Genomic DNA, 23,340 nt, shown 5'->3' on the forward strand with positions numbered 1-23,340 from the left:
ATCAGAGGCAGGCTCCAGGCTCTGAGTTGTCAGCACAGAGCCCAACATGGGGCTTGAACTCATGAACCTTGAGATCATGACCTGAGCTGAAGTTGGACACTTAATCGACTGAGCCACCCAGGCGCCCCTGCCAGGATGATTTCTAAAAGCTAGGTGACTCTTCACCTTTAAAAATAATAATAAAAGCCAGCGTGTGCATACATTATTTTGTTTAAAATTTACAAGAACCCTTTAAGGTAAATATTTCCATTTTTCAGATGAGGAGATTTAGGCATACAGTGGTTAGTAAAAGTAGTAATGGAGTTGAAGGGATTTAAGTTAGTAGGTTTTGACTCACCTGAGAAAGGGATTCCAAAATTCAGGGGCTTAACTAGTATTTCTGTATTGCCTTTAAGGAAGACATGAGGTATATTTTTATTTCCAGTGGGCATGGTCTTTGTCAGAAGAGAGAAGGATGGTGATACTTTATTTGGTTGGTGTGATGGGCGTGCTTAATTTCTCTGCATATTCCAGATTTTCTACAGGGAACATCTTAAAAAAATTTTTTTTAATGTTTGTTTTCGAGACAAAGACAGAGACAGAGAGACAGAGAGAGGGGGAGGGGCAGAGAGGAGACAGAAACCCTAGCAGGCTCCAAGCTCTGAGAGCCTGATGCAGGGCTCGAACCCACAGACTGCGAGATCATGGTCTGAGCTGAAGTCAGACGCTTAACTGACAGCCATCCAGGTGCCCCTAAGTTTTTTTTAATGTTTACTTTTGAGATGGGGTGAGGGGCAGAGAGAGATATAGGGAACATATTTTAGAAATCAATTTAATTTAAGTATAATTTATATATAATGTAAGGCATATATTTTTACTCTACAGTTCAGTGAGTTTTGGTAAATGTATATATCCATGTAGCCAACACTCCAATCAGGATATAAAATAATTCTATCACCTTAGAAAGTTTTTTCTTGCTCCTCTGTCATCATTCACCCCATCTCTTGCCATAGGCAAACACTGATTTGATGTTTGACATTACGAATCAATTTGTTCTAGAACTTTTTCTGTTTGGCTTCTTTTGCTCATCATGTTTTCCTTTTAGCATTTTGTTGTTGAAAATTTCAAACATAAAAGTTGAAAGAATTGTACAGTGAACACCCATTTCCCCATCACCTACATTCTGTAATTAATGGTTTGCTGTTTTTTGTTTTATCACCTGTCCATCTATTCATTCTTCTAACCATCTTTCAGTCATGCTTACTGGTTGGTGGTTTGTTTTTATGATTTATTTATTCATGAGTTTATGAATTTATAAGTTTATTTTGTGAGAGAGCGAGTGACCCAGCAGGGGTGGAGTGCCGAGAGAGAGAGAGAGAGAGAGAGAGAGAGAATTCCAAGCAGGTTCTGTGCTGTTCTGTTATTGGGGCTTGATCCCACAACTGTGAGATCATGATCTGAGCCGAAATCAAGAGTCAACACACTAAGTCACCCAGGTGCCCCTGTTATGTGTTTTAAAGTAAATTGCTGAAATCGGTGCTTTTTTTTTTTATTATTTTTTTTTAATGTTTATTTATTTTTGAGAGACAGAGTGTGAGCAGGGGAGGGGCAGAGAGAGAGAGAAAGACAGAATCTGAAGAGGCTCCTGGCTCTGAGCTGTCAGCACAGAGCCCGATGCAGAGCTTGAACTCACTGTGAGCTGTGAGATCATGACCTGAGCCGAAGTAGGATGCTTAAACTGATTGAGCCACCCAGGTGCCCCTAGATATCAGTGCATCTTATCCCCAAACAAATTCAGCTTCCATATCATTAACTAGACTTGAATATTCGTTTAATTCTTTCTTTTTATAGTAAAATTTACATACAGTGAAATGCATAAATTTTAAGTGTATGATTTAAGTTTTGCCAAAAGTTTGTTTGTGAACCCAAATCCTTATGAAGAAATAGAATACCAACACTTCAGAAAGTTCCCTCATGTACCCCCTACTCAGTTGTTTCTCCTACCCTTTAATCCTTTGTAGAACACAACCAGTTTTAATTTGCCTTTACCTTAGATTAGATTGGCCTATTCTATAACTTCATATATATGGAATTATATACTTTATATCTGATTTCTTTCCCTTAGCAGGATGTTTTTGAGATTTACCCATAATGTTACTTGTATCAGTGGTTCATTCTGTTACTGTCATTGTTGCTGCAGTTTGGTATTTATATATCATAATTTTTTTATATATCCTAGTTGATTTTTATATATCCTAGTTTTATATATCCTTGTTGATCTGTTTTTTCCCAAATTTTTGGTTGTTATGAGTAAAGCTATGAACACTCACATACAAATTTTTTTTGTATACCTATGTTTTCAAACCTAGGTGTGAAATTACTAGATCATAGGTTAGATGTATGTGTGACTTTATTAGAAGCTACCAAAGATCTGTACGTGGAGTTCCAATTGTGCCACATCCTTGTTAACCTTTGGTGGTTTTGGTCTAAAAATTTTAGCCTTTTATTGGGTGTGTAGTTTTATCTCATTGTGGTTTTAATTTGCATTTTCCTGATGACTGAAGATATCAAGCATTTCTTCATGTACTCATTGTCCATGTGTATATCTTTTGACAAATTTTTTTTGGGTGGGCTTCTCTTATTAAGATGAAAGAGTTTTGCGTATATTCAACTTATGTGTATGTATTTATATACATACAAATTACACTTATGTAAATGGTTTTTTTTTTTAATTTTTTGTATTTAGCTTGTTACCTTGCTTTTTTGTTTTAATGGTGCTTTTTTGTTTTCTTAATGGTATCTGTGAAGAGCAGATTTTCAGTTTGATGAAGTTTAGTATTTCAGTTTATTTTAAGTGTATTTATTTTGAGAGAGAGAGAGAGAGAGAGCACAAGCAGGGGAGGGGCAGAGAGAGAGAGAGAGAGGGAGAGAGAGAGACAGAGAGAATGAATCCCAAGCAGGCTCTGCACTGTCAGCACAGAGCCTGACACGGGACTTGAACCTGTGAGCTGTGAGATCATGATCTAAGTCAAAATCAAGAGTCAGTCGCTTAACCGACTGGGCCACTGCACTTGTAATTTATCAATTTATAAAAATTGAGTGGTGCTGTTTGTGTTCTATGAGACCTTTGTTCATGGTATGATGACATTTATCTTTTGCTATGTTTCTTTTAGAAATTTAAGGTTTAGCTTATTTTTTTCCTGAATTTGTTTTTTGAGAGAGAGAGAGAAAGCACATGTGCATGTACACACATGCATGCAAGCAAGGAGGGGAGGGGCAGAGAGAGAGGGAGACACAGAATCTGAAGCAGGCTTCAGGCTCTGAGCTGTTGGCACAGCGTTCAGCAAGGCTCGAACCCACAAATCGTCAGATCATGACCTGAGCTGAAGTCAGATGTTTAACTGACTGAGCCACCCAGGGGCCCCTAAGGTTTAGCTTTTAGGTCTAAGTCTGTCATCCATTTTTTTTTTTTTTAAGTTTATTTATACATTTTGAGAGAGAGGGAGAGTGATTGCATGCATGTGTGCCCGTGTGAGTGGAGGAGGAGCAGAAAGGGAGAGAGAGAGATTCCCAAGCAGCCTCTGCTCTGTCAGTGCAAACCCTGACTTGGGGCTCTATCCCTCAAACCATAAGATCATGACCTGAACCAAAATCAAGAGTCAAATGCTTAACCGACTGAGCCACCCAGACACCCCAGTCTGTGATTCCCTTTGAGTTAATTTTTGTGTCTGGTGTGAGGTGTAGAGGTTAAGTTTTTTCCACATGGTTCACCAGTTTTTCCACCACCATTTGTTGAAAACTGTATTCCTTTGCTGGTATCTTGGCACCCTTATTGAAAATCACTTGATGACATGTATGAGTCTATTTCTGGACTCTCCAGTCTATCCTTATGCCACTACCACCCTGTTTTGTTACAGTTAGGTTTTAATCCATCATCTTGCTGTTTGTTTTCTATTTGTCCCATCTGTTCTGTATTTTGTTTTCCTTCTCATGTCTCCTCTTGTGGGGTTGAGTTTTTTTTGTTTGTTTTGTTTTTTTGTTTTCTGTTTTTTGTTTTTTAGTTTTTTGGCTTTTTTTTTTTTTTTTTTTGGTGTGTGTGTTATATTTTGTTTTCACTTTTGGTTTATTAGCCAAACTTGTTTTATTTTTTATCTTTTGTCGTTGCTCTGGGGTTTATGCTTTACATCTTTAACTTTTCACTTTTTGTCTTCAAGGAATAATGGACTATTTCACATGATATAAAAACTTAACAGAGTCTACTTCTCTTTGCTCCCCTCCTATGCTTTTTGTTATTGTCATACATTTTACTTTTATATGTTATTAGTTTTGGGAAGATTTCCTCAAATTTAGGGTTACATTTAGAGAATATTTTTACAAGGGTATCTCTATGACAAAAGATGCTAGTAGAACTTGCTTTTTGTATTTAACTTTTACAAAAGTCAGTGGGTGGTGATGATTTGTGAAAAAAGTCTTGAAAATTTGATAAATTCAGACTAGAAAACTTTCATATGAGTCTGAAAAAAGATGGTTGTATCATTTATTCTTTTTATAGAACTAGACAGAGAGCTTGGAGCATTTGTGAATGAATATCTCTGAATATTACCCAGTTATTGACTTTAGGCAAATTATTCAGGTAAAAACAAACAAGCAAAATACCCCTTTATGTCTTTATCTGTATATAAGCTAAATTTAGTGGCAGTATTTTACATTTATTTATTTTTAATGATTTCGGTAATTATTCTAAGCTTTTATTTTCAGGTCTTGATTTTGTCACTCAATTTGTATGTGATACACTTTTCAGCTTTTTTTTCCTTTTTTTGTGTTTTTAAAATTTTTAATTTTATTTATTTTTAATTTAAATCCAAGTTTGTTAACATATAGTGTAATAATAATTAATAGAATTTAGTGATTCATCACTTATGTATAATACCCAGTGCTCATCCTAACAAGTGTCCACTTTAAAAAAAATTTTTTTTAATGTTTATTTGTTTTTGAGAGAGAAAGAGAGCACCAGAGCGTGAGTGGGCGAGGGACAGAGAGAGAGGGAGACACAGAATCTGAAGCAGGCTCCAGGCACTGAGCTGTCAGCACAGAGCCCGATGTGGAGCCCAAACCCATGAACTGTGGGATCATGACTTGAGCTGAAGTCGGATACTTAACTGACTGAACCACCCATGTGTCCCCCAACAAGTGTCCTCCTTAATGCCCCTCACTCCTTTAGCCCTCCCCTCCACTCAAGACCCCTCCAGCAACCCTCAGCTTGTTCTCTGTATATAAGAGCCTCACATGGTTTGTCTCCCTCTATTTTTATATTATTTTTGCTTCCCTTCCTTTATGTCCATCTGTTTTGTATCTTAAATTCCACATATGAGTGAAATCATATAGTATTTGTCTTTCTCTGGATGGCTTATTTTGCTTAGCATAATACACTTTAGTTCCTTCCACGTTGTTGCAGATAGCAAGATTTCGTTCTTTTTGATCGCTGAGTAATACTCTGTTGTATATATATACCATATCTTTGTCCATTCATCTGTTGATGGACATTTGGGCTCTTTCCATACTTTGACTATTGTTGATAGTACTGCTGTAAACATTAGGGTGCATGTGCCCTTCAAATCATCACTCCTGTATCTTTTGGATAAATACTCGGTAGTGCAGTTGCTGGGTCATTGGGTAGTGCCATTTTTAATTTTTTGAGAAACGTCCAGACTCTTTTCCAGAGTGGCTACACTAGTTTGCGTTCCCACTAGCAGTGCAAAAGGGTTCCTCTTTCTCTGCATCCTCACCAACATCTGTTGTTGCCTGAGTTGTTAATTTTATCCATTCTGACAGGTGTGAGGTGGTATCTCATTGTGGTTTTGATTTGTATTTCCCTGATGATGAGTGATATTGAGCAGTTTTTTTATGGGTCTCTTAGCCATCTGGATGTCTTCTTTGGAAAAGTGTGTATTCATGTCGTTTGCCCGTTTCTTCACTGGATTATTTGGTTTTTGGGTGTTGATGTTGATAAGTTCTTTATAGATTTTGGATACTAACCCTTTATCTGATATGTCATTTGCAGGTATCTTCTCCCATTCGGTTGGTTGTGTTTTAGTTTTGCTGATTGTTTCCTTTGCCGTGCAGAAGCTTTTTATGTTGACTGAGGTCCTCATAGTTCATTTTTGCTTTTGTTTCCCTTGCCTCTGGAGACATGTCAAGTAAGAAATTGCTGCAGCCGAGGTCAAAGAGGTTTTTGCCTGCTTTCTCCTCTAGGATTTTGATGGCTTCCTGTATTACATTTAGGTCTTTAATCTATTTTGAGTTTATTTTTGTGTGTGGTCTAAGAAAGTGGTCCAGGTTCATTCTCCAAGTCACTGTCCAGTTCTTCCAACACCACTTGCTGAAGAGATGTCTTTATTCCATTGTATATTCTTTCCTGCTTTGTCAAAGATTAGTTGGCCATACGTTTGTGGATCCGTTTTTGGGTTCTGTATTCTGTTCTATTGATCTAAGTGTCTGTTTTTGTGCCAGTACTGTACTGTCTTGATGATTACAGCTTTGTATTACATCCTGAAGTGGAATTGTGATGCCTCCAGCTTTGATTTTTGTTTTCAACATTACTTTGTCTGTTCCAGGTCTTTTCTGATTTCATACAAATTTTAGGATTGTTTGTTCTAGCTCTGTGAAGAATGCTGGTGTTATTTTGATAGGGATTACATTAAATATGTAGATTGCTTTGGGTAGTATCGACATTTTAACAATATTTGTTCTTCCAATCCATCTTCTTCAATTAATTTCATAAGCTTTCTATACTTTTCAGTGTATAGATTTTTCACCTCCTTGATTAGGTTTATTCCTAGGGATATTATGGTTTTTGGTGCAATTGTAAATGGGATCGATTTCTTGCTTTCTCTTTCTGTTGCTTCATTATTGGTGTATAGGAATGCAATCGCTTTCTGTAAACTGACTTTATATCTGAAACTTTGCTGAATTCATGTATCAGCTCTAGTAGTTTTTTGGTGGAGTCTTTTGGGTTTTCCACATAGAGTATCCTGCCGTCTGTGAAGAGTAAAAGTTTGACTTCCTCCTTGCTCATTTGGATGCCTTTATTTCTTTGTGTTGTCTAATTGTTGAGGCTAGGATTTCCAAAACTATGTTGAATAACAGTGGTGAGAGTGGACGTCCTTATCGTGTTCCTGACCTTAGGGGGAAAGCTGTCAGTTTACCAGTGAGGATGATATTAGTGCATTTTTTGTATATGGCTTTTATGATCCTGAGGTGTGATCCTTCTATCCCTCCTTTCTTAATGGTTTGTATCAAGAAGGGATGCTGTATTTTGTCAGATGCTTTTTTTGCATCTTTTGAGAGGATCATGTAGTTCTTATCCTTTCTTTTATTAGTGTGATGTATCTATCCTTTCTTTTATTAGTGTGATGTATCACATTGATAGATTTGCAGATATTGAACCAGCCTTGCATCCCAGGAATAAATCCCACTTGATCATGGTGAATGATTCTTTTCATGTATTGTTGGATCCAGTTTGCTGGTATCTTGTTGAGAATTTTTGCATCCATGTTCATCAGGGAAATTGGTCTATAGTTTTCCTTTTCAGTGGGGTCTTTGTCTGGTTTTGAAATCAAGGTAATGTTGGCCTCATAGAATGAGTGGAAGTTTTCATTCCATTTCTGTTTTTTGGAACAGCTTCAAAAGAATAGGTGTTAACTCTTTAAATGTTTGGTAGAATTCCCCTGGAAAGCCATCTGGCCCTGGACTCTTGTTTGTTGGGAGATTTTTGATTACTGATTCAGTTTCTGTACTGGTTATGGGTCTGTTCAGATTTCCTATTTCTTCCTGTTTCCGGAATTTGTCCATTTCTTCCAGATTGCCCAATTTGTTGGCATTGCTTTTCAGCTTTGTGTCAGTTGGGAATATAGTGAATATTCCACTTATGTCTTCACATGAAACCATGGCTAAAAACAAATTTTGGAATGCATGTTGTTGGCTCATTTTATATTGCTGATTATTGATACATTTCTTGACAAGTTTTGGGATTAATCTTTATTCTGTTTTAGCTTTCTATTATAGCTTATAGTTCCCTCACAACTGAAAGGTCAGTGAAGGTGAGACTGCTGCCTGATGTGAGAGGGAGGGAGTTTAGTGTTCATGTTCAAGATTAAGGGAGAATATAGGGTTCTAGGTACTGTGGATTCTTCCCTGTATTATTAAATTGAAACAAATTCTGGGGGAAATTTGGTAATTATCTGGACCTTTGTTTAGTCATTCTTAATGCTGAAAAATATCTCAAGAAGTCATTTTATTTTTCCTTTTTCTTCCTAACAATAATTCTAGACAAATAGTTGAAATAGAATGACATTTTTGAAGATTAGATGTTGTTTATCAGAAGATCATATATTGTCTCTCAGAAAACTGGTACATTTGTAGGTATACTTCATCATTAAATATGTGTTTTATTCAGAGAACCTCTGCCATGGAAAACAGGGTGATCAAGTCTTATTTCTTCCCACTTCACTCTTTTTCCTTTTATTCTTCCTAGAAAACCTTCCCTGGTGTACATACCCTCCCCTTTAGAACTGAATTAGGCTCTACTCCAATTTGTTTCAGTGCATACCTGTATTATAACACTTACTGTATTTTAATTACCTACTGATATGTTTCCCTAACTGCTAGACTCCAACTTGTTAAGGACAAGATTATGTCTTATTCATTTTTGTATTTAGAATATTTGGGACAGTCTGGCATATTTAAAATACTAAGGAAGTGTTTATTGTATGGTGTGTAACTTTGATAGGGCTGCTATGACAAAGTGTTTCAGACTGGGTGGCTTGAACAACATAAATCTGTTTTCTCCCAGTTCTGTCGACTAGAAGTCCAAGAATAGGTGTCGTCAGGTTGGTTACTCCTGAAGTCTGTCTCCTTGGTTTGCAGATGACCACCCACCTTCCTGCTGTATCTTCACATGGTCTTTTCCCTGAGTCTCTGTGTGTGTCCAGATTTCCTTTTCTTGTAAATGATACCAGTCAAATTGGATTAGAGCCCATCATATAACTATCTAATCTTAACTACCTCTTTAAAGGCCCTATTTATACTCTTATTCATGGTATTGGGGGTTAGGCTTTCAGCATATGAACTGGGGGGAGATGCACAGTTAGATCCATAACACGTGGATAGTTTGATTTGGCCTACATTCCAGCTAATGGTGATTTCTTTCTTTCTTTTTTTTTTTTAATTTTTTTTATTTATTTTTATTTTTTATTTTTTATTTTATTTTTGAGACAGGGAGAGACAGAGCATGAACAGGGGAGGGTCAGAGAGAGGGAGACACAGAATCTGAAACAGGCTCCAGGCTCTGAGCTGTCAGCACAGAGCCTGACGCGGGGCTTGAACTCACGGACCGTGAGATCATGACCTGAACCGAAGTCGGCTGCTTAACCGACTGAGCCACCCAGGTGCCCCATCTTTCTTTCTTTTTTAAATTGTTTTTATTTTGAGAGAGAGAGAGAGAGCGAGCAGAAGAGGGGCAGAGAGAGAGGGAGACAGAATCCCAAGCAGGCTTCACCCTGTCAGCACAGAGTTTGATGCGGGGCTCAAACCCACAGACCGTGAGATCATGACCTGAGCTGAAGTCAGGAGTCAGGCACTTAACCGACTGAGCCACCCAGGGGCCCCTAATGGTGATTTCTTATGGGCCAGTACCAAATCAAGGTTGTCAAAGTTGGAACCACAGGTTTCCTAGCTTGTATAAGGAAAAGGTGGCTTAATTTTAGTGTTTTGTCTTAATTCCCATTTAGGTAATTATATTTAATGATTAAGATCCTGTAACTTTTAGTGCTTTGAAGTGTACTCCCTTACTGTACTCATTTAATAATAGGTTTTCTTTATGTCAGAAAATATATTTTTTTTATGTCACAAAATATTGATAAAACATACATACATTTACACACATACCCGGGAACATGTGTGCTTTGTGTACATATTGGCTATGAAAGCATGATTGCTGAACATTTAACCCAGGAAACACATGTTTATTTGCCCAATTCCCGGTGGTAATTTGGAAAGAATTCAGTAATTTCTCTATAGAAATGCCATGAATTATACATAATTTCCCAGTTTATGCAGATTCATGCCTTGCTATCCCAGTGGAGTGACCAGACAGTTGTAAGCTTTTTCTTTTTACATGGTAGTTCCAGCTTTAGATTTCCCTCCCTCTACCTCCCCAGCAGTCCAGTGTAAGATTTTTGGAGATGTTTTTGGCAGTGGTGAGGGGCTGGTGAAGTTGGAAAGCAGGGTAAGCTCCACCTTCACTCATTTGTCTCTTCCCTTTTTAAGGGATTTCCTTGGGAGAAATTTGTATATAATGCCCTAGTGCCCTTCCCTTTAAAAATAATAGAGCTTTTATTTTACAGTAGTTTTACATTTACAGAAAAGTTGCAAACATAGTACAAAGAATTTGTTATGTACCCTTCACCCAGTTTCCTTTATTGTTAACATCTTGCCTATCATACATCTCTCACAACTAAGAAACCGACATTGGTACATTACTGTTAACTAAACTCCAGATATTATTTGAATGTAGTCTCCTCTGGTCTCACAGTTTCTCAGTTCTCATTGTTTTCTTATGATCTTAACAGTTTTGAAGAGTGTTCATCAGGTATTTTGTAGAATGTCCCTCAGTTTGAGATTGTCTAATGTTTTACTCATTGGTTTCACTGGGGGTGTGGGTTATGTAGAAGAGCCCCACAGAGGTGAAGTCCCTTGTTAGCAGCATGATTTACGGTATTAACCTTGATCATCTGACCGGGGTAATATTTGCTGCATCGTAGTTATTCTCCTTCTTAGTCCTTTCTTTGGAATCAAGTCAGGAGCAAGTCACTAAAGGGAGAGGGGTTAAGCTCTACCCCCTTCCTGGAAGGTATGCATTTACATAAGTCATTTGGAATTCTTCTATAAGGAAGTTTTGTCTCTTTGCTCCCACTTATTAATTTGTTCAGTCATTTATGTCAGTATGGTTTAATGAATATTTATTTTATACTTCGGGTTAGAATCTAATAATATTTATTTTGTTGCTACAATTCTATTTTTTGACCACTGGGAACTCTTTCAGGTTGGCTCTGGTGTCCCTTTGACATGCCTCTGTTCTTTTGAGTGTGTGTGTGTGTGTGTGTGTTCTTTTCTTTCTACTCCACGCTCATCTTGTATCTTCCCTGTCACAGATCTAGAACCGAGGAGCCCTGGTTCCTTTTTTATTGGAGAATGATATTAAAAATCAAAATTTGGATGCTGGGTCCTAGCGTCCTTTTTACTTGACTCTTCAGTCCCTATTCAGAATGCCTGGAAAGTCTGAACCTGGACATTTGGTTGAATGATGAAAGAGTTTTAGCATCACACATTTGTATTATAGTACGTTGTAGTATCTGTGTGTGTGCTTTGTCTTGTGCTCTGGAGTCATAAGGAACAGCTTTATAAAAGCACTTCTAAGCGTTTAAAAAAAGAAAAGTTGGAATGCTTTAGAAGAATGTGTGCTTATTTTAGGGGCAGGCAAGTAGGGAAAAGTCAGATACTTCTGTTTTATTTTGAGCCTCAAAAAATGAACTCTTCTTTAGATACAAAAAGAAAGGGTGTCATCAGGAAACCTGCCATGGACAAACAGATGTATTTGAGAACTCATGCTAACAGGAATTGTAGACTTCCTAAAGTCTGTTCGTCTCTGTCATCATCATCACCATCATCATCATCGCTACCATCATCAATAATATTAGTATTATTTTGCCATAGATACTGTTACTCCAGCCTTACCTCTCTTTCCCATAATGCTGGCTTTTTTCTTTTTTTCTTTTTAATTATAGAAATCATTTGCAAATGATTTGTAGACTGTCAGGACAGGTAAAAAAGGTGAGGGAGATTGGAGCCTCTTTCCAATTGCTTTGGCTGGAGTTTGGCTCCAAGTAATGGAAACTGGAGCTTTTAAATGTATTTTTGCCTTGGGGCACCTGGGTGGCTCAATCGGTTAAGCATCTGACTTTGCCTCAAGTCATGATGTCACAGTTCATGAGTTTGAGCCCCCGTTGGGCTCTGTGCTGACAGCTTAGAGCCTGGAGCCTTCTTCGAATTCTGTGTCTCCCTCTCTCTCTGCTCCTCCCCCGCTCATGCTCTGTTGCTCTCTCTCCTTCAAAAATAAAACATTCAGAAAAATAAAAAAAAATGTATTTCTGCCTTGAAACTTTTTTATTAAACATTTTAGAAAATGAGTGGACCTTGATCTAGGAATGAGTTTATTGTTGAACTCTCTTGCAAAATCTGATTTGAAATAGCAATTGCAGCTCTAAGAAAGGTTTTAATTAGAACAGCAGAGTTTGTCCTTGTCAAAATGGTGAAAGAGCCAGTGATATTCACAAGTTTTCTAAGTTTCCTACTTTCTTATCCTTTAAAAACCTTTTAGTTCAGCCTTTATCCTCCTAATTATATTTAGCCTTAGATTTTAGGATTGGTACCCCCTAGGAACCAAAGTTTTTAAATAACAAACCTGAATCTCTCTTTTTAAAAACATTTGGTTATTTTGCTTCATAAATTTCTCAAAATAAAAAGAAGGTAAAGAAAAAAATAAATAAATAATTATAGGTAAGATAGAGAAGTCACCCATGTTTTCCTTCTTACCAGTTTGAAGAAACTTTGTAAGTTAGGAATATAGTTTCGTATTTTGCAAGTATTTTGTGTATTTTAAAATTTTATTCTTTTACCACTTTTATGAATTTATATGCAGTTTTTTGTACTATTGAAATTTTCATGTTATTTTTTACATTTTCATTAAAAATTGAGATAATTTTGGGGCACCTGTGTGGCTCAGTCTTTTGAACATCCAACTCTTGATTTTGGCTCAGGTTATGATCCCATGGTTATGGGATTGAGCCCCATATCAGGCTCTGTGCTGAGTGTGGAGCCTGCTTAAGATTCTCTGTCTCTCCTTCTGCCCCTCTCCCCACTTGTGCACCCTCTCTCTTGCTCTCTCTCTCTCTCTCTCTGTCAAGTTAAATAAAAATTGAGATAATACTGTTAGTCACAATTGGCATGTTTCCTTGCAAGCAACTAAAATTTATTAACCGTATTGTTGTAAATATGCCTCAAACATGCCATGTACGTGTTTATTTTACTGAGAACAATCTGTTTTCTGGTTGGCTCAGAATTATGATTCTGAACATCAGCTTTTATTCTGTGCTATATTACAGTGTTGTCCTCAGAATCTCTTCACATAAATAATCTTATTCTAGACAAACTGAACTTTATAGTTTTTGGGACAAAAGTGCATTAGTTCTTCTGTCTCTTACTTGTTTTTAGGTGTTGCCACCAATATTCTGCTGTTATACCTGGAATCCAGACAACTAAGCTTATTAGAATTACATGTAAAATAAAATAGTCTCTGAATATTGAATTGCATGTGGTTTTTATGACAATTACCGTTATCCTTCAGAGAATCATTTTCCTGTAGGTTATGTTTCTAAGAATTGAAGTTGTGGAAATCTAACTTCCAAAGAAATGGACTATTTATTATTGCCTTACAGAAAGAGAAAACAGGAGTTATTTGAACAGTGTGATAAGACTTGAAGAGTATTTTATGCACGACAATTGCAATTATGAAAGATACCATATTTTAATATGAATATTTGCCTAGATATGATACCAGCAAAAAACAGCATTGATTCCAAAGTAAGATACTTCTGTAGGGTTCTGCAGTTTGTGATTCTAGCTTGATTTTTGAGCAGTGCTCTGAAAAAATGTTGAAAGCTTCATGGTCATATTCTGGTATTTTGGCTCAAGTTTGGTTGATTCTGGGGATGTAGTCCTTGATTTGGTAAAGCAGCCTACCCTCCCTTCTTCTCTCTCTCCCCGCATCTCTTCTTTCCTTCCACACGGGGAGAGTAGGTAGAAAAGAATATAAGCTGGAGCACCTGGGTGGCACGGTTGGTTGAACGCTGACTCTTGATTTTGGTTCAGATCATGATCTCGAGGTTCATGGAATTGTGGAATCATAGGCTTTGGGCTGACAGCGTAGAGCCTACTTAGTATTCTCTCCCTCTCTCTCTGCCCCTCCCCCACTTGCATTCACTCTTGCTCTCTAAATAAACTTAAAAGGACTATGAAGTAAGGTTTATCCATGTAATAACTGATTATAGTGGCTTTTGGTTGGGCTGCCTTAATAGCATAAAGTTGCCAGTTTAAGTCCTTTTTTGAATGGAGGGATGCTGTCATCTATTTTCTAGTACAGGAGGGCATGTTTGATTAAGGGTCCTGATATCAACTGAAAAGTTAGAGATTGGGTAAAGGGAAATGAGATGCCAGACTTTATTTTGGTAGCCTCTATTTTCTATAAAGTAAGAGGCAGAGGTTAGTAATTTGCTCAAAATGAGAGGATGTAAAAGGAGGAGAGGGCTTGAGGAAATAAGTTAATATTGGAGTCCTTTACTGTGAGGAAAGAAAGAATTGCCAAGTTGTTATTAGTTTCGTTGATGTTAAAAAATTTCTTTTCAATTAAAAATAATTGGTACTGGGTTAGGATGATTTAAATATAGCAGCAGCCTAAAAGCAAAGGCACGTGGTTTAATTGATATAGAATTATTGCTAAGAAAAGTGTTTACAGAAGAAAGGGATAAAGAATTTAGAGCAGAGCTTTTTAGCTGTATACTATGATTGGGTTGCAGGTATGTGGAGATATCTTCAAGCCATGAAGATAGAGGGTCTGGGATGGCTGGAGCCCCAGGGCTGGCACCTTATAGATGTCTTATCTACCCTAAATGCCCAACATATATAATATTCTATGTGTATCATGACATAAAAAATAGTTGGGAAGCACTAATTTCTGGAGCTGGTGAGAGCCGTACTGAGGTGTATTACGAGGTCTTGCTGGTTAGTCAATGTGAAGTCAGGAGAAGATTAATAAATAGAATGGCTTCCAGGGTTTTGCCTTCTCAAATCTTCTCCTGTCTCAGACTTTTTTTTTTTTTTTTTTTGCTGTCTTACTTATGATGCATACTCTATCATACAATACTTTTAGCTGTATGTTCTCTATATTCTGAATTTCACTTTTATGAAAGCAGATAATTTATTGACTATAGTGATTTTATTTTCCTCCAAGTAGATGATCTTGGTAGATGATAGAGTAGATGATACGGCTAAAAGCTGTATTTTCAGACCTGATATTTTAGGCATAGTCCCACCTTGTTGTCTTACTATTATTTCAAAATCAAAATATCCAAAACTGAATCCCTGCATTCTCTTTCCAGTTAACTTTATTTTCCAACAGAGACTTAACGTTTCCTGTAGATATCCAATCAGGAGGTCCCAGACTGGGCATTGGCTTTTTTCTTCTTTCCTGTTTCCCTATATTATTTCTTTGTCTTAAATGACTCTCACATTTTCCTATCCTGCCTTTTCCTTATTTCCTTATTTCACCTCTCCTGTCTCCCCCCACTTCCCCCCTCCCTCCACTCCCACCTTTAAAGCTGCCCTCTGCTCCCATCACAACAAAGCTTTCTCCCTGGTCTCTCTGACTTTTCCTTCAAGCCTACGTCTGTCATGACAGTACCTCCTCAATTAAATTTTCTAAAATGTGTTAAGTGGAAGCATAGAATTCCTCACTTCTTGATAATTTGACTCCAGCTTATTCCCTCCCACTGAAACAAAAACAAAAACAAAAACAAAAACACCCATACCCCAAACATGAGAGTATTTAAATACTACCATCTCTGGCTACCATCATCTTGTACATCCTTCGTGGTTTGACATGGATGTCATCTTCTCTATGCAGCCTTTCCCAGAAACTCCAGTTGCTTCCTCCTTTGTGTTCCCATGGAGGGTACTATTATTTATATCATTATTTATAGCATTCTATATTTTGGCTATTTACATTCTTTTGTGCTAAATTACGGGTTTCTTGAAGGATAGGAGCCTGTATCTTATATCTTTGCCCAGAGATCTGGCATACAAAGTAGTTTTCTGTAACTATTTGAATAACTGACATTTTCAATATCAGTCAGAACTTTTCATCTTGACTTTTAGCCCACCATAATTTGGTTCCAGTCTACTTTTAAAAAAAAATTTTTTTTAACATTTATTCATTTTTGAGAGACGAGACAGACAGGCTCCAGGCCCTGAGCTGTTAGCACAGAGCCTGATACGGGGCTCAAACCCACCGACTATGAGATTGTGACCTGAGCTGAAGTCAGATGCTCAACCAACTGAGCCACCCAGGCATCCCTTCTACCTACTTGTATTTCCTTGCTTATAAGGATGTGCTGACTGTTTCTTTGAGGTTGTTTTTCTTCAAAGAGTCTTGTCTAAGCCACAATAACTTTTATTTTTGTATTTTTGATTTTTATTTCTCCTATAGCATCTTTCAACATATGTGACTATAAGACCAAATCATTGTAAATTATTGACAAAAATTAGTTCAAAATGGTAAATGTGTTTCTGTAAAGATTTAAGATTCTGTTTAGCAGTATGGTTTAATTCTATAGTTAGCTCTTGCAGATTGTTAAAATTTGATTAAGATATTAGGTGTATTAAAGCAGATAATTTCCATATTTTAAAATATTGGTCATCTTTAAATTGGCTTCTATCACTTTAAAAAAGAATTTTCAACTCAACTGAGTTCCAATCTCCAAGGAAACCTGGTGGCCACTTGAAGTTCAGTTTTGGAAACTGGAAGTTTAAGAAATAGTAATCTCTAAGATTAGTTTGTAAATTTGAAGCTTTGAAAGTGGCAGATTGATTACTTAAAGAATTATCAAGAATGAAAGATGATGAAGGTTTGTTTTCCTTGTACATTATTTTTTTTACTTCTTACTCCTTTCAGTTAACCCAACAATACTAATTACTATTCTTTTAATGATGACTTTATGAAATGGTTATATGATAAATTATTATTTTCCAAGTATTAAAATTTCTTTGCAAAGGTAGCTCAGAAACAACATGCCTAAAACCATAGACCAGTATCAATAATTAAAAAGCGTAATCCATTTTTTAAAAAGGGAGGGGGGGCGCCTGGGTGGCTCAGTCATCGGTTAAGCGTCCCTCTTTAGCTCAGGTCGTGATCTCACAGCTCGTGAGTTTGAGCCCCAGGTCAGGCTCTGTGCTGACAGGTCAGAGTCTGGAGCTTGATTTGGATTCTTTGTCTGTCTCCCTCCCTCTCTCTCTCTCTCTCTCTCTCTCTCTCTGTGTCTCTCTCTCTGCTTCTCCCCCACTTGCGCTCTCTATCTCTCAAAAAAAAAAATAAACGTTAAAACAAAAAACAAAGTTCTCTCCTAGTCCAGCGGAGAAATAAAATATATTCTGTCTTTATTAATTTTTTGTTCCTTTAAAAAATCCTGGTACTTTATTTTTTTTTTAAGTTAATTTGTTATTAAGTTAATTAAGTTATTTTGAGAGACAGAGAGAGATGAGTGAGAGTACATGGGAGGGGCAGAGAGAGAGAGGAGGAGAGAGTATCCCAGGCAGGCTGTGTGCTGAAAGCCCAGGGCTCAATGCCATGAACCATGAGATCATGACCTGAGCTGAAATCAAGAGTCAGATGCTTAAATGACTGAACCACCCAGGTGTTCCCTTGTACTTCGATTTTAAAGGGGGCAAGTGATTGTTTTATAAAAAATTCAAGCCACACAGAAGTTTGTAACACAAAAGTTGAAAGCTTCCAGCCCAGTGCTGTAAATCTCCCTCATACACTTTCAGTTCCAAACTAAGTATGTATTTTTCTATATGTCTTACATGCACATATAAACAATAGTTGTTTTACAAAAAAAGGATTGTTTTATAGCAGCCTTATGTACAATCTGCTTTATTTTATTATTATTATTTTTTTAAATGTTTATTTTGGGGAGGGGGAGGGGCCGAGAGAGAGGGAGACACAGAATCTGAAACAGGCTCCAGGCTCTGAGCTGTCAACATGGAGCCCATTGTGGGGCTAGAACTCACAAACCACGAGATCGTGACCTGAGCCAAATTCAGATGCTTAACAGACTGAGCCACCCAGGTATCTTGCAACCTGCTTTAAAAAAATTATCTGTACTTTCTGTATCCTTTTGTGCAAAACTTACCTTATTTTTAAAGGCTGCTCAGCAGTTTTATTTGTATACCTTAATTTTATCTTAGTTGTAAAAATCAAAACTTGATTAGAAAGGAAAAACACTTGAATCAGATTTTTCCTTGTACCTACATATATAGCTGTGTACAGTTCTTATTTAAAAAAATTTTTTTTTGATGTTTGTTTATTTTTGAGAGAGAGACAGACAGAGCATGAGTCGGGGAGGGGCAGAGAGAGAGACACACACACAGAATCTGAAGTAGGCTCCAGGCTCTGAGCTGTTAGCACAGAGCCCTACACAGGGTTTGCACTCATGAACCCTGAGATCATCCCGTGAGCTGAAGTCGGATGCTTAACCGACTGAGCCACCCAGGTGCTCCCAGTTATTATTATTTTTAATTAAATGTTGATTGTTCTAAAGTTCCAGTGAACAAAATGGCAAGAAATGAATTTGAATTATTAGGATGAATTTGAATTAATCTTTAAGTTTAATCTTCAGTGTTTCTAAAGGCATAACATGTCCATGATGATAGTATTTATGTTTTATATTTTAAAAAACTATGGCTTTCTTATAATTTGTAACAAAGCCAGTTTGGAATCTTTGATCATACAGAAATGAGGTGTTGCTCCACTTAGATGAATTGTCTTTTACATCCTGTTGTACAGTTCTGTAGTTTTTTGCATATAGATATTTTTTGGTTGATTCTTTTCGTTTTTTTGATAGAATATATTTTACATAACAGATTGTTAGCAGAATTTTTATATTTCATATTTCATGTTGCAATATAAATTCCAGAGTCCAGGCTTCTGTACCAGAAATGTTAGACATTGTGTGGTATGCCCTTTGATTTGCAGTACCGCTTTCCTAACTGGTTGAAACTGACTCCCTGATACTCTTCAGCCTTGCCAGGATCGATACACCGTTCATTTTGCTACTGGTCGTGATGTTACCATAATCATGGCTAGAGTAGTAGACTCTGTATATTGAACTCCACCTAGTTTGTACTGATAGGAGACCTAAATAGATGTTAGATGTATTTTCCTTTGATGACTAATACTTGAGGGTTTTAGAGTATTTTAAACAAGACAGACAAGATCATTAAGTTCATTGAGTAATAGAAACCTATTATTTGAGAGAGATTTACCTTTTTCCAAAAGTAGAAAGAAGGTCTATTAGAAATGAGGGAGCATACAGCTCCCCAGAGTTAAATCCTCCATAGTAGTGTAGAATTATTTGTTTTCATTGGTTTTGTGACAAAGAAACTTAATCCTTTATTTTTATACTTTAAGGTTCTATAGGAACAGTTGATTGTATGCCCTTCATTGACTCTAAGGATTTCATTTAGGTGAAAGGAAAGGTCTTAAACATCATATTTCTTATCTCTGTAACCGCTAGAAAAGGGATTTATAACAGCTATTATGCCAGGGACTCTGCCAGGTATTCTCATTTAACCCTTTAAGCAGTTTTATGAGATAGATACTATTATCCCAATTTTCTAGACAGGGAGTTTAATCTGCCCAAGGTGACACAGCTAGTCAGGGGCAGAGTCTAAGACTTGAACCCAGATCTGTTTAATATACAAATGAATGACACTTACTTTTGCTTGACTATTTATTCTTTTCTATTAGTGATTCCACTTAAACATGGAAAAATCACCTTCCCTAGGGCACCTCTGTGGCTTAGTTGGTTAAGTGTCTGACTCTTGATTTTGACTCAGGTCATGGTCTCACAGTTCATGGGTTTGAGCCCCGTGTTGGGCTCTGTGCTTGCGGCTGGGAGCTTGCTTGGGATATTCTCTCTCCCTTTCTCTCTACCCCTCCCCCCGCTCACGTTCACTTGCTCGTTCTTGCACGCTCTCTCTCTCTCTCTCCCTCCAAATACATAAACTTAAAAAAAAAAAAAGGAAAATCGCCTTCCCTGTTTGTTATTCAGTATCTTTTTCCCATAATGTTTTCCTGTAGTTCTTAGATAAGCTGTAGATTTTTTGATTATTATCATAATGCCTCATTTTCTCTAGCTTCATAGAATATTTTGAGAATATTTTATAAGACTTTTTAGTTTTACAATCTTCTGTTTGGTTGGTTGGTTGGTCAGTCAGCTAGTTCTTTTCCCTAAGTCATTTGCAAACAAGTCACTTTTCTGCGTTGGAGAACAAAGACTTCATTCACAGAGGAGCTTTAGCTGAGATAGTCAACCCTTGTGAAAGTCTCTAAAGGTAAACATGGTGCTATCTGTGCTTCTCAGTTCCCCTTTGCTCTTTCAGAGGAGATAGTGTTCCTGGGCATACCTCTCCTTGGGCAACTTTCAGAGCCTGACAGTTCTAAACTCCATTGTACTATATATACCTTCATTCCTTTTAATGTCATGAGCAATAGTATCTAGAGCAGCATGGAATGGAGGATGTCCCTGAATCTCCTTGCATGGATATATAATACGGCATTCCTCGTTATATTAGCATAGACCCATCCAGTGATACTCCTTGTCCTACCACCTCTCTACCCGGATGATATCAAGGGTTTACTTTGGTACTGAGAAAAGTAAGAAATTCTGAGCTGCTTAACATGGAACTGTGAATAGATCTATGTGTTCTGGAGAACTGTGGATGACAGAGAATCTTTGAAGGTTAGGAGAACTAGAATGCTAGTTTCCCTTGTTTTATGATTTAAAAAATGTGCTAGTATTTTGGAGTCATATTAAAATTTCCCAATAATTTCTGCATAACTTTCATAGTAATTAATAGTTGTTTTCATGTAGGTCCTATGTGTCTCTTGTTAAAGGTGATACTGGATATTAAATCTTTTTACCCCGATTGTGAATGGTATATTTTTGTTATTCTGTAGTATTTTCTAAGTTGTTTGTATTTATTTAAAGGCAAGTCATTGATTTTAGAGAATTATTGTGGTATACACACATATAACTTCCCTGTGTTAGTATTTCCAGTGGTTTTCTTGTTGATCTCATCTGTTGATGTCATCTGCAAATAGTGACCCCCCGTCCCCCCCAAAAAAAAGCACCTCCTTTTATTTATATCCATTCTCTGGTTTGAATGACTTGACTAGCCCTTCTGGAACAGTGTTATGTAGTGATGAAAACCTTCTTTTTCTTGATCTTGATGAGAACTAATCATCAGTTTTATTTTGTTTCTGAATTATGCAGGCCAAAGGAAACATGTGAGCTGAATCAAGCCATAATTCTCTGTTTTGAAGATTTATTTTTTAACACTGGACCTTGATACTCTCAGGGATATGAAAAGTGATCTCTATAGACTTTCTGGAAGATGCAACTACTTTCCTATTTAATACTTACTATGAATCAAGAAACAGCATATAGATCAGATTACCAATTTTATGGAGGGGAAAATCTCTTGGTGCCTTACCATTGCCTTTTGTGATCAGTTTCTCTATTTCAAGAACTTTTTGGGCCCTCACATATAAAGTAAATGTCTTCTGTAGTTCTAGGACTGCTGCAACTGAAAATTAGGTTATGATAGATGTTCAAGAAGTCTTAGACATTATTAGTTAAGCTTCTGACTCTTGGTTTCGGCTCAGGTCGTGATCTCACGGTTCGTGAGTTCCAGCCCCGTGTTGGGTTCCACACTGACAGCGAGGAGTCTGCTTGGAACTTTCTCTCTCTCTCTTTCTCTCTCTCTTTCTGTCCCTCCCACACTCACACACACACTCTCTCAAAATAAATAAATAAATTTAAAATAAAAAAGAGTAAGATACAAAAATAAAAAAAGAAAGAAGTTGGTTTTTAAATGGAGTGGATGTTAGTCCAGGTCCTCTGAGAAACAGATGCCCCAACAGGATTAAATGTACAAGGAATTGGGTTTTTTTGTGGTAAAATATACATCATATAAAATTTACTATTTTAACCATTTTGTAAGTGTGCAGTTTGGCATTAAATATATTCACACTGTATTGCAACCATCACCACCATCCATTTCCACAACTTTTTTTTATCTTTCCTAACTGAAATTCTGTACCCATTTAACACTAATTTCCATTCCCCTCTCCCCCTATACTCTGTTGATCACCATTCCACTTTCTGTTTCTGAATTTGGCTAGGTACCTCATATAAATGGAATCATACAGTATTTGTCCTTTTGTGATTGGCTCTTTCACTTAGCTTAATGTCATCAAGCTTCATTCATGTTGTGGCATCTGTCACAATTTCCTTTTTTTTTTTTAAGCCTATATTTTTTTAGAGCAGTTTCAGGCTTACAACAAAATTGAGAGGGAGGTTTATGAGAGACTTCTCATATACTCTCTGCCTCCACACATGCATGGATAGCCATCCCCTATTATCAACATCATTCACCAGAATAGTACATTCTTTAAAAATTTTTTAAATATTTTTGAGAGGTAGAGACAGAATGTGAGTGGGGGAGGTAAGAGAGAGAGAGAGACAGAGAGAGAGAGAGAGAGAGAGAGAGAGAGAGAGAGAGAAAGACATAGATTCTGAAGTAGGCTCCAGGCACTGAGGTGTGAGCACAGAGCCCAATGTGGGACTTGAACCCACAAACCACGAGATCATGACATGAACTGAGGTCAGGCTCTTAACTGACTGAGCCACCCAGGTGCTCCTCCTCCCCCTGCTTTGTTAAACCAAAGATGAACCTAGATTGACCCATTGTCATCACTCAGATATCTATAGTTTACCTTAGAGTTCACTCTTGGGATATGTCTCTGGGTTGGGACAAATGTATAATGGTATGTATCCCTCATGATAATGCCAGACAGTTTTTCATTGCCCTAAAAATCCTTTTTGCTTTACCTGTTCATCATCCCTCAAGCCCACTGCCTGCAACCACTAATCTTTTTGTCTCCTTAGTTTTGTCTTTTCCAGAATTTCTTGCATTGTAGTTGGAAGCATTCAGCATATATATAGCCTTTTCAGGTTGGCTTCTTTGACTTAATAATGTGCATTTAATGTTCCTGCATGTTTTTTCATGGCTTGATAGCTCTTTTCTTCTTAGCACTGAATAATATTCCATTGTCTGGATGCACCGCAGTTTATCCACTCACTTCCTGAAGGATATCTTGGTTGTATCCAAGTTTTGCCAATTATGAGTAAAGCCATTGTTAATATCTAGTGCAAGTTTTTATATGGATTCCTTCAGTTTTAAGACTGAGCAGTATTTCACTGTGTATTTACATCACATTTTGTTTATCCATTCATCTGCTGATGGACATTTAGTTTGCTTCCTGTTTTTGGCTCTTGTGAACATGTGTATCAAATATCTGTTTGAGTCCCTGCTTTCTTTTAGGTATACAACTAGAAATGGAATTGC

General features: G+C 37.1%; 1 protein-coding gene across 5 annotated transcripts in view; it reads left to right on the forward strand.

The window, feature by feature from the left end:
• RNF111 (ring finger protein 111) overlaps positions 1 to 23,340 on the forward strand; it is a 91,573-nt gene that overhangs the window by 13,531 nt on the left and 54,702 nt on the right. The window lies entirely within an intron of this gene.

Source organism: Panthera uncia, assembly GCF_023721935.1.
Source record: "Panthera uncia isolate 11264 chromosome B3 unlocalized genomic scaffold, Puncia_PCG_1.0 HiC_scaffold_1, whole genome shotgun sequence".
In the NCBI taxonomy this organism is placed as follows: Eukaryota; Metazoa; Chordata; class Mammalia; order Carnivora; family Felidae; genus Panthera; species Panthera uncia.